The sequence below is a fragment of the Diceros bicornis genome, chromosome 4, assembly GCF_020826845.1.
Source record: "Diceros bicornis minor isolate mBicDic1 chromosome 4, mDicBic1.mat.cur, whole genome shotgun sequence".
Classification (NCBI taxonomy): Eukaryota; Metazoa; Chordata; class Mammalia; order Perissodactyla; family Rhinocerotidae; genus Diceros; species Diceros bicornis.
The window spans coordinates 91,363,009-91,379,268 of NC_080743.1; the positions used below are offsets into that span (position 1 = coordinate 91,363,009).

The 16,260-nt window shown below is 46.3% G+C and overlaps 1 protein-coding gene across 3 annotated transcripts in view; it reads left to right on the top strand.

Annotated features, from left to right (window-relative positions):
• KIAA0040 (KIAA0040 ortholog) overlaps positions 1-16,260 on the top strand; it is a 38,802-nt gene that overhangs the window by 11,838 nt on the left and 10,704 nt on the right. For all 3 annotated transcript variants that reach the window (XR_009219861.1, XM_058540014.1, XM_058540015.1), the window contains exon 2: positions 3,442-3,524. The gene's annotated coding sequence lies outside the window, so the exon portion shown is untranslated. The remainder of the gene's footprint in view (positions 1-3,441; positions 3,525-16,260) is intronic.

Here is a 16,260-nt window from a genome sequence, read left to right on the forward strand (position 1 = left end):
CATAATCTGGACAGCCTTAAAAAAGAGAAAAGTTCCTTGTGCACAGAGTAGGTATTCAACAAATGTGCACTGAATTGAATTGTCTGCCACTATTCTGCAGAGAGCGGAGATGGCAGTTCTTGGCCTCCTCGGCCTCAATTGTATCAAGAACTCAGGCTCAGGCGAGGAAGAAAAAAGCCAACAAAGAGAGTTCCTTCCTCTGGGGTAAAACAGGCAGAGCCTTTTGCAATAATAACAGTGAAGTAGTGAGTAACTGCGTGCTACACACGCATTCTCTACTCAATTGGCTTGGCAACCAGAAATTACCAAAGGAAATGATATCAATTCATGAACACCAAAATGTGTCAGGAACACAGCCAGCCAGGGCTTTCCAACAACATGGCGACAGTCTCACTTTCAAGTGATGTAATTGTAATATTCAACAGGGCACCCCGTGAGCCCAAGTCTGATCTCCTTTTGAGGCCAGCGATCTTTGTAGTCAGGTCTTACTGCTGTCATCTCTGTTCTTGCCGCTGACAGCCTCACTGGACATTCAAAAGCAGCCAGTCACCAAAAGGCACCTGCCGAGCGTGCCTGTGCTCTGGAATGCCCAAGAATACCCGCCGTCTGGGCACACTGAGCCCAGGCTGAAAGTGTTCACCAAATCCAGAAAGTTGAAGTTTCAATTGGTGGATTTTTTTTTCCCTGAATATCTTCTTCTATTTGACTGCAATGCTGCGTGTGAACCCAGAAACCAGGGTGGCAGAGTGGAACGAGCACTGCATATTTATAGGAGGAAGAATTGCAACATCATCCTTGATTAGCTATGAGACCTTGGGTATTTAATTTCAATGAGTCTCAGTTTCCTCATCTATAAAAATGTTCATTCATTAAGTCAGCAAATATTTTCCAAAGGCAAAAGATGTCCCAGATGTTGAGGATGTTGTGACAGGAATAGATTCCCTCTAGAAAGATGATTAAATAAACGATTAGCCTAAAGCAGGGTCTGGACTGTGGTGATGGTGTAGGGACAGTGGGAGCACAGGGCAGGAGCTCTCACCTTAATGAGGTCACAGGAGTTTCCCAAGGGGAACGATGTTTCAGCTGAGACTTAAGCAAATAGAGGCCAGGAGATTCGGCTGTAGTGGTTGGGGTAGAGTTGGGGGATAGTTGGGGGTTCCAGATAAAGAAGCTTGTGTGAGGCCCCAAAGCAAGAGAGGGACCCCAAATCTCACGTAGTCTGAGAAACAGAAGGCTTTGTAAACTGAAAAGTGACCAGATGCCTTTATTCACTCCTCTCTTGTTGCTTTTTAGGAATTAGTGTATTGAGGAGAGCATCTCGCTGGGAAACCGGAAAACTAGAACCCAGTGTGCCCTGGGCCACTAACCAGCCTTGCAACTTTAAACAAATTTTGAACAGATTTCTGCTCTGTCATTTATTCATCTGTGAAATAGGGCAAGAACTCCCTCCCCTCCTCACATTACTGTGGATTGAATGAAGAAATGTTTGCAGAACCTTTAAAAAAGTAAGAGGAGTTGTAAGTGCAGGGTCTTTGACAGGTCTTTCCCTCTCATAAACAAGCGCCAGGCCAGTCGTGCAGCAGCTGGAAGACTGCAGCAGTGATTGCGTCAGAGTCTTTATCTCCCTCCCGCCCCCATTCCCCAGGGATCTGGAGATAAAGAGCAGTTTCCTTCTGATTGGTTTGGTGATATTTTGTTTCAGTTCATAATCAGATTTTGTCTAAGGGAGAAAGCATGCTATTAATAAAAGGGTTTGGTTTTTTTTTTTATTGTAATAATTGTGATTACTGAGCCCAGGGGTGGGGCTTAATCCTGCATAATCCTGAGCTCTGGCCAAGGCACACTTTGAATTATGAGAGAATCAGGTAAGAGAATGTGGCCTTGGAAACATTGATGCTGCTCTATCTCCTCTGCTCACCAACTTTCGGGGCCTCCCGGGGGTCCCTTACACCAACCTGTGTTAGGCCCTCCAACCCCTCTGTAAGGTCACCAACTTTGCCTGTACCACCTCATTCCTCACTCTTGCCCAGAAGGTTTCTTCACTGCCATCGCAGTCCCAAACTCTCTGTGTGCTGCTCTCTGTTCCTTTGCTCTTGCTTTCCCATCCTATCTAGCTCACCCCAACTTCTCTTCTTCGACCCGCCTCGAATGCCCAACCCTCCAGGTTATAACATGCAACACAGGACCAGCACAACCTCCATCTCCTCCACGCAGTCTCCGCCTTAAAACCGAATCCAAGGTTGATCCCTCTCCTTTCTACTGGTCAAGCATTTTCGCACTTTCTGATATTTACTTTAGCCTTTAATTGCTATTATAGCTTTTGAAAATTAAATTTTGCAGAGCATTTTCAGTTTGTAAAGAACTCTCATGTATATTATTATTTGACTTTCGCAAGAACACTGGGTGGTGATGAAGTCAGTGTGATTATCATCTTCCCGTCTTACAGATGAGGAACCTGAGGCTTGGGGACTCAGGGACTTGCCCTCTCACCTGGCCGGACTCATGGTGTCTAAGTTTCATTCAGAAACCCTCTTAGGAAAGGAACCAGTTCATCCACGTCTTCTTTCCCCTTAGCACTATATTGATCGCATAGTAGGTACTTAACTAATACTTCTCGAAATGAAATCCATATGTAACTACAGGAAAAATAACTCAAACGGCATATTTTATTGATGCAAATAATTGCTATTAGTACAATTAGCCTCTTCATGTATAAAGAACAATGTGTTTGCAGCGTTATTTTTATTATAGTGACCCGGGAAACAACCTAAGGGAGACCCACACACATTCTATACAAACCTCCCGACCCCCACCTGGGGTCAATCAGAGGGCAGCCGCAAATGCCCTCTGCTCACAGCACTGCTCCACCACCTCCTGGCAAAGGATGGAATGTGCTTGTCAGAACTTGCTCAGCAGGGTGGACGTGCTCGGCTAGCCCTTGGAAACCTGGGGTCACTTGGGCATGTGGAGGATCCAGATTGCCCAGCACCACTACACAGCCAGGTGAAAGAGCCACCAGGTAGGGGTGGGGGTGGGAGGGGGTTTCCATCCATCCGTTCTGGGTTGGAGGCAAGAAGACTTCCCGGCAGGGGAGCAAATTTCCCAAGAATTCAGCCCTCTTTGACTACCTGGCAGAATTGAGGAGTGATGTTTTTTACCATGTCCCTACATCTGCCCGGAATAACACCAATTATGATACTAAATACTCGTACAGTTCCTAACAGCCTCGGAGCACATTCACACGCATTGTCTGCTTTGACACAAGGACCCTGTGAGGCAGGCATTCACTTCCAGTTGTTTGTTTACTTTAACAAGTGTGTGCATATGATCAAACCTTCAGAATTGTACCGCAGGACTGAGAGCAGCCAGTCTCCCAGCCCAGCCCCCAGTGTCCTTCCGTAGAGGCAACACATGCTATCACTTTCCTGTGTATTCTTCCAGATTTTCCCCCATTTTGGAGATGAAGAAACTGAGGACCAGAGCAACCGAATGACCTTCCCAAGTATATGCTGAGGAAGTCACAGGTGAGAATTTGAACCCACTTCTCATACCAGAGTCTCTGAGCTTCCCCTACACTACTGGTTCCCAGGCTATCTTTTAGCCAAGAATTCAGCTCATATGAAAACCTACAAGAGCATAAACAAATAAAACCAAATAAAAGCCAAAGCCAGAGCTGGCTTTCCACGGAGGAGCAGAACTGCCTACCCCTATTAGAGCATTACAAGGACATCCACCTCTTCTCTGGCTGCTCCAAGCCAACCCCCATCTCTAGGACCCTCCCCTGCCTTCTAACCAGCAGAGGCAGGGCCACACATTCAGACCGTTTGGCTCTATCAAACTTTTCCTACCCAACGTCCTATGTCTTCAAGACCCTGATACTTTGAGGGTCGGTCTGATAAAAAAACGTATTCTGGGCTGCCAATGGGAGATAAAGCCTAAAGGCTGGTACGGAGCCTGCAGGCAGTCTAGTCTCCATGTGGAGAGCTGGGAGACCGGGTCTGAGTTCTCTGGCTTCTCCCTCCATCCCTCCACCTCCCAGTGGCCCCAGGTACTTTCCAGAGAGTCTTCCATAAAGCTTTGAGGTCTCCAGGCCAGGATGGAGCCGAGGTGGTAGATGAAGAGGAGTGAGGGGGTGGGGCCAAGGGAAGGGGGTGTGTGTGTGTGTGTGTGTACACTGTACACGTTAGTATCTACGGGGCACCCCAGCCCCCTGCAATCCCCAGCTTAAGCAGCTTCTTGCATCCTTACTCCCAGATTGCATATGTGCAGTAATACCTGCAGCCTCCTTGGGGAGGGGCATTCCAGAGGTGGAGAGGGAGATGATTCGGGGTGAGGGCTGGCAAACTGAGGGTCTCAGGGATGGGTGAAGCCAGTGGCAGTTCTAGGATTTCTCTATAACAGGAGCTTAGGGGTAACAATCTATTTGCACCGAGGCACCTAAAGTTGCATTTGACCAGACTGAGCCAATGTCGTCTGTATCGAAGAAAGAGGGTGCTGAGGCAAAAAAAAAAGTGGGTGCTGCTTGCCTGAGTGGGTGCTCAATAAATATTTTAGTGCACTCATATATGTCCTCTGCATTCACTGCATTCATAAGTGTAAAAAAAAATATCTGGGGGCCGGCCCGGTGGCATAGTGGTGAAGTTCACATGCTCCCCTTTGGTGGCCCGGGGTTCACAGGTTTGGATCCTGGGTTCAGACCTACACACTGCTCATTAGGCCATGCCATGGCAGGTGTCCCACATGTAAAATAGAAGAGGATGGGCACGGATGTTAGCTCAGGGCCAATCTTCCTCAGCAAAAAGATGTTAGCTCAGGGCTGATCTTCCTCACCAAAAAAAAAACTCTGCACGCAATATTAAGGATGTGGCTTTAAACCTGTGCAGCCGGGAAGTGGAGGTTCATCCTCCAGCAGCATCAACCCTTCTGCACAACCTGCCCTCCAGGACTGAGCTTGCGGCCCAAAGCCTGGTGAATCTGCAATATTCTCCCCTGTACATTCAGCAGGGGGAGCTAGGAGTGGAATGAGAATGTGTCTGCTCCCTCTCTCTATGATTTGGCCTTTACATTTTAAGCCTTAATATTACAATAAGGTAGCTTTTGGCTTTTAATTGCCTTGAACTTTTGTTAACATTAAATGAAGGGAAGAAATGGAAAGGAAAATAAACCATATCTGTATTACTTTTGAGTTTCATAATTGTATATTCTCGCCACTCCATTAGTTTTCAACTATTCCAGCCTATAAACCTCTCCCCGCCACCACCACTGAGAAAAATAAATAAGTCAGTCATTCGGTTATTGCTGCAAAGTTTTCAGAACTCTAAGTTCTCTTCTCTAATATTAAAGAGAATTACGCAACTTTAAATTTAAGATCTGTTTTTTAATTGCCACTTGCATGGGAGACCCTGAATCACACAAGTGCCTGGTTGTCTCCTTGCTTTTTCAAAAAACACTCTTTCCCTCCAAGAGGATATGACGTTTGAAGATTTAAACATCGGTTGTTGGAGTCGGCCACAGAGCCTTCCCTTTATGTGTGGAACAGAGAAGCACTGCCCTCTGCAGCCGCTCCTAACTCCAGGATGACCTCAGAGCCTCGCTCACACTTTCCAAAAATAAAACTTTCCCGAGGTGCCTTACGACACCCACAAAAATCGGCTCCAAGGTCTTTTACCAAATAGTTTTGAAGAGTGAAAATGAGAGCTGAATAACCCAGGTATTTCACTGTAACCATGGCTACAGGTTTTATTAGCACTACGACCAGGATGTGGTCAGATGGGATATATACAGACGGCAAACACAAGCGTGAGCAGTGTCGGAGGGTGTGCCCATAAATTCTCCAAATTGGAAATGTAGCTCCTAATGACTGATTCATAAAAGACCAGTGAGGGAAGGGAGGGGAGGGGTGAGGAGGGTGCAGGGCTACATCAGTAAGAGAAGCTCAGGGTTCTAATTTTAGCTTTAATTCAGCTTTTTAATATAATCCTTTAACATGCCACTACCTTCACTTAGATTGCAATCTTTCCTTCTCAGTGTTCTTTCACGTGTCTTGTCTGTTCTTCGCAACAATCTGAAGAGATATCTGGGACAGTAATAGCCTCATTTCTCAGATGAGGAAAGGGCTCAGGAAGCTTAACTGATTGGCCCAAGGTCAGGGGCTTGGAGGACTACTGAACCAGAGCTCGAACTGGGTCCTCTGACTCGCAGCTTAATATTCCTCCCACTGCACCCCTCTGCCAGCCTCTTGTATTGCGCCCAGGAACATTCTGATATGTATTAATTCCTCCTGCAAACATCCTTCATCCTTATCCTTTGTCTGATTAGCCAAAGACCAGGGTCAGTCCATCAAACTGGAGGTTACAGCTGGAAAGTAAGGCTTGTCGTTTGCCTTTTGTCCTCATTTCCCTTTTTTAAGCCCCCTGTGTGGCTCCCCCAATGTAGATAACAGCACAAGGAAGAGGTAAGGTAGTCCCTACTGCGGCGGGGGCCTACAGTCCAGGGGCTGCAAGCTTCACATGCCTCCAGGGAGCAGGTAGGTGACGAGACAGGGACCAGGCGTGTGAAGCCGGCAGGGTGGGACTAGGGTGTGGGGTGGGGAGAGCGTAGGCCCTTCTAAAGCTCCAGCAGATTGTGGCTATGTGGGAGGTTAGTATGGCCAAATTTTAGGACTAGCTAAATGTTGAGAATTTTGTATGAAATCAGAGGTGGCAAAAAAATAAAATAAAAGTGCCTGTGGGTTGGCTATAGCTCCTGGACTGCCAGTGAGCACTCACAGGAGTTTTATGCCCTTAGGTCCCCAGCACCCACTGTCATATGTGCTATTGCTCTGCACTTCTTACATTTTTGGTCCTATTAAAATGGGAGCTCCCTGAGGTCACAGAAGACATCTTAATTAATCAGGAGTGTATCCATAGGGTGTGCACACACGGCAGGCTTTCCAGTGTTTGATGGATGACTAATTGAATGAACACCCTATCATCCAAGAAGAGAAGGTCCAGAGACTGAAGTCCTCAGCCTCCTGAGAATGGCGGCTGTCTAGCATTGTGGTTACAGCAGGATCTTCGGACTCAGGACTAAAGTCAAACCTCTTCTGCACTTTAGTAGCTCCATGGCCTAGGGCAAATTACGTAATCTCTGATAGCCTCAGTTTCATCATCTGTATAATGGGGATAAAAGCCCCACCTCCTGAGTTGGTGAAAGAGGCCATGTCTATAAAGCCTTGATTACATACACAGAGTTGTGCACTTCCTAATTGTGCAACAAATGGTGGCTTTTGACTCAACAGATGAGTCCCTGTTCCTGTGAGAAGTGATAAGATGTTTTGCCAACCCTCTGTCATGAGGCTTTGGCCTCCTGAGGTAGCTGTGTGAGAAGAGGCCAGTCAGAGGAAAACAGCGAGCACTGCAGCTGAAATGAGGAGAAAGATGATAGTGAGGGACAAAACAAGACACCCCCAGGAACTAGATCCTCAGGCCTGGGCGCGGTGGGGGGAAGACAGCCACAGCTGGGAATGGATGGAGATCAAGTTAAGAAGGGAAGCAGGGGAAAGGCAAATGTCTCTGCCCTGATGCCCTAGCAGTTGGCTAATTCACTCTTTGGGCCAGTTCAGTGAAAAATTGATCAAACTCTGGTTAGAACAAAATAATTCTTTAAAAAATGGATGTTTCCACCTTTCACACAGTATGAATAGTATAATAACAAATATAGTGCTATATGGTTTTCGAGGCAATTTTAAGGCACCCACTGTGTGACATGTACTTAGGCTACATGCTTTACACACATTATCTCATTTATTTCTCCCAGCAGTGCATTCATTCACTCACTCATTCATTCATCCATTCAACAAATGCTTATTGCCAGCCCACTTTCTCCCAGGCACCGTGCTAGGTATTGAGGATACAACGATATAGCACAGTGGACACAGCATCTAGCCCTCTGAGAAATGTGCTGATATCTCTGTTTACAGAAGAGAAAACTGAACTCAAAGAGCTTAAGTGAATGTTGCCCAGACTCCACACCCATGTTAGTGGAGGAGGCAAAATTCTTGACTGTATGTTTTCTGGTTTAGGAGAAGAAAAATCAGGAAACTTCCTTGATGATCTAGGGATATAAATATGAGGAAGTTGTTGACTTGCTAACAGGATAGAGAGATTGTACTCAATCCCATTTAGCACAGTTGGAATTTTCAGAGTATCAGAGAGACACAATTTCTAGTGACTAATCCTAGGGGTGACTGAAAAAAAGCTAATTATTCACAGAGTCTATGGCATGGACCCTTTGGAGACAATGTAATTAGGGATGAGAGAAAAGGAAGGCAAGAGGGAAGGAGAAAGAATAAAGGAGAATAAAGGAGCTCAAGATTCTAGGCCTTCCATACCAGCAAGTCAGAGAAAGCCCAAATGAAAACCTTTTAAACTCTTTTCATGGTTCTTAAACTATTCTCTGATTATTTCCCTGGTATCGTCTTTGAGTAGAGAGAGGGTATCTTTCACCTCCCCTGTATTTCCTAGTATAGCTTAATTAATACTTGATTTATTGAAAGATTGACTCATTTGAACCTGGAGTGAAATGGAGCTTTTTAATTTTCTTTTCTGCTGAACCTGAAATACAGCATATAGTAATTAGGAAAAGATCCCTTGTTATCAGCAAGTCCCAGCTACAATGAGCTCTTTGTAACCAAGCAAAAGGAAGGTAGGTGATTATTTAGGAGCTAATAAAGCACCCCCCCCCCACTCCCAACTGCTTTCAGTAATATGGGATTTTCTTGATCATTATTTCCTCCTTAAATGAGTTACTTGGCCAGACCGTGGGCTAAATGGTGGGTAATTGTCATCAAAGTCTGGCCACAGATGTGACTAATGGCCACTTTTCTATGCCCTTTATTGCACCTGTTCTTTCTCCCCAATGACCTGGGTTGACTGATTAACATTTTTTCAAGGTCTCTTTTCTTTCCGGACCCTTGGGTTAACTGGCATGACTTCATTCATTCATTCAGCTACATGTCAGACTCTGGGCCTCCAAACAGAATAAGACAGGCAAGGGCCTTGCTCTCATCGAGTTCATTTTCCAGTGCAGGAAGACAGTCAATAAATGTGTAAACTACAGTGACAAGAGCATCATATATGAATGAGAAGTTTCAGAGGGGGAAGTGCTACAAAGGCAGTAAGACAGGCTGGTGTGGTAGAGGTTGCCTGGGGGCTGGGCTTCTTTGATTACTTGGTTAAGAAAGTCCTCTTGATGAGGTACTTTTGAGTGGAAATGCATTTGAGCTGAGATTACATTTGAGTGGAAATGCATTTGAGCTGAGCTCTGAGTGTTATGAGTAGTCAGTCACACCCATATCTGAGAGCTATTGTACCAAAGGGACAAACAAGGTTCTGAGGGGTGGACAGTCCTGAAGTAGATGTGTCCAGGGTGCAGTGAGTGAGAAGGGGGTTCAAGATGAGATTAGAGAAGGAGGCAGGGCGAGATGATGGAGGCACTTGTGGGGTATGGCAAGGAGTGTAGATTGCACTCTACAAGCACTGGGAAGTAGTGGTGAGTGGAGGTGTGGCGGGGAGGGAGAACAGGCTATAGAGAGGGAAGAGTGGAACCAGAGACTACTTGGGAAGCTATGGCAGTAATCCAGGTGAGAGATGATGGAGACCTGGCCACGAAATGGAGAGAAGTGGATGGATTTGGGATATATTTTGGAGATTGAGCCCGTGGGACCAGCTCATGGGGGGCAGGCAGGGGTGAAGCAAAAGGGGTATATTAGTATCTTGGGGCTGTTGCAAAGTACCACAGACTAGCTGGCTTAAACAACAGAAATATATTGTCTCACAGTTCTGGAGGCTAGAAATCCGAAATCAAGGCGTTGGTAAGATTGATTTCTTCTGAACGCTGTGAGGGAAGGATCTGTTCCAGGCCTCTCCCTTGGCTTGTAAACAGCCATCTTCTCTAAATGTCTCTTCACATTGTCTTCCCTCTATGCATGTCTATCTCTATGTCCAAATTTCCCCTTTTGATAAGGACACCAGTCATGTTAGATTATGGGCCCACTTTACTCCAGTATGACCTCATCTTAACTAATTACATCTGCAAAAACGCAGTGTCCAAATAAGGTCACATTCTGAGGTACTGGGGGTTAGGACTTCAACATATAAATTTTGGGGGCGGGGGACACAAGTCAACCCATAACAGGGGGAAACCAAGGACACATGATCAGTCTTCTGTTTAGTCCAAGCATTGAAAATTCATTCATTCGTCAGATCTTTGTGAGCCCCTCTCGTGTGATAGGCATAGAGCTGTATGACTGTCAGGTCATGTAGATGAGTGAGAAGCACTGCTATTTAGGAGCTTGCAGTGAGTATGAGCGAAACAAGTCAACAAGTACTATATATATATTAATATATGTAAAATATTAATATATATGACCCCTTGTACTTTTCTGTATTCTTTTAATTTTTCAAAGAAAAGAAGTAATTATAATACAATAAGATAAAGGCTATTGTGGGTTCCTGGCTCTATGAGAGTTCAGAAGAGAAAGAAATCTATTTGGGGAGGTTGGGAGTGGAAGACTGATTGTCACAGAAGACCTCCCAGAAGAGGCTTGAAGGACAAAGAGTTCTCCCGTGAAGAGACCAGGAAAGAAGGTGAGGAGAGGTTCCAGGTAGAGGGAACAGCATGTGCCAAAGCATGACAGTGGGAGAGAGCGGGAACGTTTGGGAGGACTTAAGGAAAATGTGGCACTAGGGGTGGTGGTGGGAGATGAGGCTGGGATCATGGGAGGGACCAGCTCACAAGCGATTCGTCCTCCTTGCTCAGGAGTTGTCATTATCATGTAAGCGATGAAGAGCCAAAGAGGGGCTAAACAGGGGGCCCATGAAAGATGAATTGGAGGAAGAAAAAACTAGAGACCCGTGTGAGGCTCAGACAAAGGCAATAACAATGGGGATGAAGAGGAGGGCAGCTGTACCTCTCAGGGCCCTGTCTTTGCTTCTCCACCCTCTGCTCTCTATGCTCACACCACCAGAGCTGCCTGGCTTGAACCCTGCCTCGCCTTCAGTGCTCCTGGCCCCAGCAGCACTGGCTTCCCTCTCTCCCAGAGCGTGCCAAGCCCTTCCCTGCTGCAGAGCCTTCACCCTGCTGTTCCTGCCCCCTGGAAGGCCCTTCCCCTAGCTGTGCACAACTGGGTGCTTATCATCCTCAAATCTCAGTTGGAAGTCACCTACTCAGAGGCCACGCCAATTATTTCCTTTCTAGCACTAACAACATGTCTTGGTTTATTTGTTTGTGCACTTGTTTATTCTCTACCTTCTCCCTGTAGAAAGTACGCAGCTTTACCACATCTGTGTCTTTCACTACTACATCCGCAGAGCCTCGGACAGGAGCTGACACATACTAGGAGCATTAAATACAGTAGCAGAAGGAAAGAAGGGAGGGAGGGAGGAGACAAAGGGACAGTTTGGTGGGGATGTCCCACTCTGCCCAATGTTATGCGACCCACAGAGAGAGAGTGAAGAGACTGTATCCAAATCCTCATAATGCTGCTTCTGAGTAATGCCTGTACATATTTTAGTTCTGAAATGGTTGCTTTGAAAAAGAATGATGAATGGAATAATTTAGAAAGAGTGACCTTACTACAGGAAAACCAGAGAAACAAGAAAAAGTTCCTTTTAAAGAAGACCTATATAATCAAAGTCATGACTCCAGAACCATCCCAAATTCTAAAAAGGCAAAAAAAAATCACCATTAGCTAAGGAAACGGGGGATGTTTATTTTGGCTAGCCTGTTTGTTTGGGGTCAGATAATAAGGGCTCACATTTATCACCAGGCTCAGCTCTGAGAGGCTCAACATCTACCGACTCATTTAGTTTTACAACAGCCTATTGTTATCAACTCCACTTTAAAAATGAGAAAACTGAACCCCAGAAAGAGAGGTTAAGTAACCTGCCCAATGCGATACAGTTAGGGAGTAGCAGAGTCAGGATTCGAACTCAGCATATTTGGTCCCAGAACCAGTGCTCTGAAGCATTTAGCTAAACCCTGCTTGGGTCAAAACTGCACCAGTGGAGAGTTGTTGAACTCACTGTATATTTGTTATCATCATTACCAACATTAGCTTTTTGTCACTTGTATTAGTCACGATAGGCTAATTGCTATAGCAAATAATCCTTAAATCTCAGTGGCTTCACCCAACAAAGATTCATTTCTCACTCATTCCACTGTTCACTGTGATCAGCAGAGTGCTGTGCTCCATGCAGTCATCCAGGAACACCTCCCATCTCTGCTATCCCAGGGGCCTTGGAGTCCTCCTGTGGGTCCTTTGCATCTGGGCAGCCACTGAGCAAGCAGAGAGAGAACATGGAGGACTTTGGGGGAGATTTCAGGAACCGGGCCCACATTTCCTTGGTCAGAACTCAGTCACATGGCCCCACAGAGATGTAAGGGGGCTGAGAAGTGTCATCTAGTCTGTGCCCAGGACGAGGATGTGGTGGACATCTTGTCAAGTGCCTCAATGATTATTTTTAAGGACTTTTATAGCGGAGACCTGGCGGGAGGGGTGCTGGGAGTCAGAAGACATTGGTTCTGGCCCTCACTCCACCAGTTGTCAACTGTGTCACCTCCAGCAAGTCGCAACCTCTTTTGGTGCCAGATTCCTTATCAATAAAGTAGGGAACCCAACCAGATGATCCATCTCTGGATTCTTCTAATTCAGAATGTCTATACGCTAAAGCATCATTTTATTATTTTTAATAACCATGGTGCCTTAATCATTTCTATATTGATGATCTATTTGTGCTTTTGTTCAAAATTGCAACCCTAATTATAACACTGATTCTGAGGGAAAATACTATCTATTTTCCTCTAATCCTCAATATCTAGTTACACACCATATATCTATACTCTGGGGGAAAAAAAATGAGGCTCCAACTTTGTATTTGGACTAGTTACCTGAAGTAATTAATTAAATTGGGGAAAATACAGATATCTATTTCATCATCCCTAGAGCCAGGTTTAAGTTATACACATAATATTCTACAAGCAGATTATTTGCTGCAATCTGACAATTTTTGTACAAAACAGTACTTACATCTATGAGAGGGTATCTGAGCATGCTAGGTTAGCAAGGTGAGAGCAGTCGAGAAAATATATACCCAGAGCGGCAGAGTTAATAATTACTGACTGAGGTTCCACTCCTGCCCTCGCTGCCAGAGAGCCTCGATTTTGGAAGTGTGTGATATTATCATAACCACAAGGATTTTGCAAGGACTCAGGGTGGTTTTGAGAGCTGGGGCAAGGTTTGGGCAGGTAGGGTACAGAGGCCTGGGGCTGAATAAGATGTTTTAAACCCCCTGGAGAGATGGTAGGGAGTCAGGTAGAGACTGTGTGATGGGATTCCTGTTTTAGAAAAAATAAAATATGCCAGACTCGAGACCTGAGGGGAAACTAGGCCTAGCAGAGCGAGAGCAGAGCCCAGCCCAGGGACACTTCCTCATGTCCCTCCCGCTACATCCGCTGGAGAACACCCGAGTCAGGCCACTTGTCCAACCCTCCACCGCCACCCTCGCCCCATCCCAGCTGCCATCTTCCCTGAACAACTGTAATTGTCTCCTCCCACTCCTGCCTCGTCAATCTGTTCCCTCTCACCTCAGTGACAGTGTTCTTTACGAAACACAGGTGGATTATTCCCCTCATTGCTTAAAACTCCATGGCTCTTATAGCCTACACCAGCCATTAACATGGCTTAGAAGGCCTTGTGGGTGTGGGGCTGTCTGCCTCGAGGGCCTTGTGTCTCCCCACTGTCACCCCTCTCGCTGCTGCTGCTGCATTAAGCCACAGTATCCTTCCAGGTCATTTTCAGGAGAAGCAATGGGTCCACTTGTTCCTCTGGAAAAAAGCACAATAAATCATTATTTCCCTGTGTTTCCAGACTTTGGGGGGACACTTTATGGTGTATTAACAATTGAACTAAGTGCTTTAAATTTAGAGGCACTTCACCTGAAAAGGTATCTGAGGCTTGAAGAAAAGCATATTACTTGCATATTACTTGAAAATGCTTTAAATAAGTTTATTCTGTATTCTGAGACTTTTCAGACCCACTGGCCATGTGTTTGCAGTTTTTGTAATTCAGATCCTGGCTAAGTCATGCCCACCTCGAGCCTGCCCATCCCTCCCTGATGGGCATTACTCACTTTCGTAGCATCGGGCTTCTCCTTCAAAGCACTTTCCATATTATACTTTCACATCTGTCTGTGGGGTTCTTTAATGAGTGTTTGCTTCCCACTAGACTTGGAGCACTAAAAGGACAGGGATCTGGTCTGCTTGTTCCTGGATACCCAGGACCCAACACAGTCCCCACTAGTGCTCCCGGTTAATAAGTGCTCCCCAAGTTGTCAGTGACCCAATGATGAGCAGACACGCGTCCTGACTGTCATTTCCTTTTAGTCTCTTTCCCTTAGCCCTCTCCAGGCTGAGTCGCTTCCTCCTTCCCCTGCGCCGCTCCCACATCCCTTTACCCAGAACCGGACCGCAGGACTCATCACGTTCTCCTCCAGCTACTTGTGTGTCTCCTCCTTGCTAGACGGGGAGGTGCTCAGGGTCTGAACGCACAGGGCCGGATGCATAGTGAGGGTTCAGTGAATGTCTGTTGCATCAAATCGTTATGTCCAGGCAAGTGGTTCTGGCCCAGATGCCCTATATACAAGGTCCAGAAGTAAGGCTGGAGGAGGCTCCCGCAGCAGGCCGTGATGCTGCTGTGCGTGAAGATCAACCTCTTCCCCACCTCCCCTCACCCAAGGTCCACCCCTCATTCGACACGGGCTCCTGTGCTCACAGCAGAGGCTCATCTGCTCAGCTTGCCTATACAACAGTTTTTGAACCTGACAATTCTCCAGAAATACTCAGGCTGTTTATTACAAAGATAAATTCCTGGGCCCACCCTAGACCTACTGAATCAGGGTCTCTGGGAGTGAGGCCCAGGAATCTGCATCTTTAACTCCCTTGGTGACTCTGAGCAGCCAGCCTGGCCAGAAGTCCATCCGAGATCCTTGGGAGCAGAGGTAAAGCAAGCACAACGAGGCTCAGTGGAGGCATCTGAGAAGAGGCCCCAGGGGAGGTCTCAGCCCAAACTTTCAGTTGTGAGATGGCCCCCCCAAATGTACCCAGGAGTCTGCAGCTGCAGGAAAGGAATCTTAAGGTTCTGAGAGAGACCTGAGCCTCCTGCCTCACCCCACTTCACCCTTCAAGAAGGCTAAAGATTTGGACCATTTGGAGGTCACTCTGGAGTCTGTCTCAGGGATTTTGATTAGGTACCAACATAATCCTTATCATGAGCATTTCTAGAAAGCATTTACAATCTGACAGACACTATTCTACAGCTTTACATGTATTACTTCATCTAATAAACAGGATCAGTGAGAGGCTGGTGCAAAGTAGAATGCCCCGCCCCCTGTTTGGGGAGCTCCAGAAGGAACACCAGGCTGAGGGCCAGCCCTGGACACAACTCTGGAGCAGCTCTGGGCTCACAGGGATGGATCAGACCTCCCTGTGGAAGGACCCATCACTGTACACTTCCAGGGGTTCTAAAGCCTAGGAAGGAGGCTGGGGCCTGCAGAGGTCTAAGTGTTCCCCTGGGCCTGACTTTATGAGCTCGATAATCCTCCAGACAGCATCAGATATTCCCCAAGTGACCCTTCTCCATCCCTGTTGCTGGATACCAGAGTCTAGAATTACAGCCACAGACCTGCAGACCAGCCATAAGCAGGCAGGTTACCTGTGAAGCCCTTTCCCTTTGCATGGAGTGGGGCCCATGGTTCTTTGGCAATGAGGACTGGGCTTGAAGGTATGGCATGCGGAAGAAAAGCTCAAGGCTAGAATTAGTCCATTGTTATGTGGAGATAACCCATTATTTTATAGATGATATTTTGTAGTATTTTACAGTTTACAAACTGCCTTAAATATATTGAGCTCTTTTAATCCTCACAACACGATTACGAGGGAAGCTTATTAGCTTCATTTTGTAGCTGAGGTTCGGCAATTCACCAAGATCACGAGAGTTGACCAGGGCTCAAACCCAGGTCTCTGGCTCCAGGATCACTGTTCTCCATCAGCACCTCACACACAGGCAGACAGAAGCTTGTTAGAAGAAAGAATGAACAAATGACTCTCTCCCCAGCTAGATACTACTAAGAATATAGAATATAGAGATGAATAATTTTTGGTTTCAGGGAAACTGAAAGTAACTTTTCCCCTCTTCTCTATCCTCACACCCAAACCCACAGC